The following is a 2,226-nucleotide window of genomic DNA, read 5'->3' as shown; positions in this document are numbered from 1 at the left end:
CCCAAACCATTCTTGTAAGATGATGTCTTGGAGAAGTGGTTAGTCTTGAGTCCGTGTGCCACAACGAGAGGCCAACAGTTCCTCAGTAACCAAGTGTAATGATTCATGCCAAAGCAAGTAATGTATGGGGAAATAAACAATGCATGGCATATGTAATGCATGGAGAAAGTAACAAAGTTAGGGGGCAAACCCTGATATCCTTGCTCAGATTCTGACTCATGCAAAACCCTATTGTGAAATAAATCCCAATCAGAAACAACTGAATGGGAGTGTCGGAATAAGGTGGAACAGAAATCACAGAAGTTATTCCAGGCCCATGCAGTGTGGGACAAGGATGTCCTGGCTGAGGCACAGACCTCTGAGAACATTAGATGGCTAGGTCCTGAGCCCAGCTCTTCCACTGTCCCTGTTTTGCCTGGCCTTCCTAACAACCTGCCTATTTTTACTATTCATTCTCTAGCATTTGGAGAGACCTTTTCAAACCCATATCAGATCGGGCTGCAATACCAGATATCAATCAAAATCACTCTCTGCAGTCACATACTAGTTTCCTCCCTTATCTTGCAATGGCAGACGCAGCCCCCTGACAATATGCATTGTTAGCATTGAGGGATTTGGGGCTCTTTGAGAAGTCGTTCAGCAAATCTCTCCCTTTGGGGTGCTTATTCAGAACTTCACCCGGGTGGCTGGCTTACCTGCCCTGTTCCCCCGGGAGCCTGAGTTTCCCTGCAAACAGCACTGCGCAGGGCAGCTTGGTTATCAAAGGAGCCACATGAGCGTATGTAAGCCGAGTCAAGTGCTTTACTTCCCAAGTACCCTGGAAATCACCTTGAAAAAATACTGTCTTGTAGAGATACTGCAGGCAACTAAAGGTTTTAATTGATCTCGAATTGCTACAGCTTTGGGTGTGTTTTACGTCCCTATGAATACAGTTGCTCAACAGTTTGAGCTGCACAGAGCCAGGCCTGGAAAATGTTTTCCCTGTGCAACTGGCGCCACCGAGTGGAAAAAAGCATTTTTGCACTGGTTTCCTCCCGTAAACCGTACAGGCCTGGCGACTGCCCTGAATAAAGGCATGTCATTTAACCTTGGAATAAAAACTCCAGATAAGTTTCTTGAATTCTCAGTTAAAATAGGCTGGATATCAGTGCTCTGGGTACCTGTATCTGTAGATGATTAAAAAATAGTAATTTTCCGCCATAGAAAACTCTCCGCCTAAGGATGTCTGTTTTACAAAGCTATGTAATGATGATTTTCCTCATTTTACCTCTGATGAAAGTAACATACACTTTGTTCACTTGGCAGGAGAAAAAGGATAGCTCTGAAATTCATTCAGCTGTCCAGGAAAGGGTCCACAAAGTTTTAATTTTTTAAGTTACTCTTAATATAACCATTTCTTTATTGTGGTACTTTGGAGCCCTATCTGATGACCCAGCTATCTCTCTCCTCTGACTCTTAGCTTCCTAGCAGTTCCCAACAAAAAACAGAAGTGAGTGTTGGACAAAAGCAGTGCTTGGAGTGGTGCAGTAGGGTCTGCGCCCGGGAGCTCGGGACTCGGAGGGAGACAGGCAGTTCAGCGATGGCACCGGCCCCTGGTCTCCAGCTCCTGGGGAGCGTGGTGCACAGCCGGACACGCTGAAACCCCCTGGAAAACTGCGGCCCCACAACCTCCCCAGCTTATAGCCCCCCAGACGCTGGGAAAGGAAGTGTTTGCTGGATTTAAATATGTGTTAGTGGGAGAGTCTTGCCAAGGAAACTCACTTGATGCAAACAGCCAAATTCCCCTTCTCTGTTTTTAAGGAAATGAAGCTGTCTTCGCATTTGTGCTGTCCCAGTTTTTCACTTCCTTAAAATTGCCCGTTGTCGCAAGCCGCTGGGAAAGGTGAACCTCAGCGCTTGCCCGGAGGGAGGGAGGGAGGGCGCCTTGCTTTGGCTCCTGCAGGGGTCCCCTGGGGTCAGCTGAGGTCGAGGCAGAAAATCATTTCTATTGAGAATTCGGTTTACATCGAGAAATGGCTTGTTTTTGCAAACCCCAAGCCATTTGCATACGCACACACCCCCAACCGGCTTTCAGTGCCTCATTTTTAATAGCACTCAAAGGGAGCTGAGTGGATCCCGGCGGTTATTCATAAAAGCGTCAGCAGCGCAAGGTGACAGCTGGTACGGCGGTAACATCCATTGCCGCCACCAAAACGGGTCGTGTTTATTTTGTGTGGAGGGACGACA

This window comes from Egretta garzetta, unplaced genomic scaffold (genome assembly GCF_000687185.1).
Source record: "Egretta garzetta isolate BGI_Z169 unplaced genomic scaffold, ASM68718v1 scaffold329, whole genome shotgun sequence".
Lineage (NCBI taxonomy): Eukaryota > Metazoa > Chordata > Aves > Pelecaniformes > Ardeidae > Egretta > Egretta garzetta.
This window is presented reverse-complemented; position numbering follows the sequence as displayed.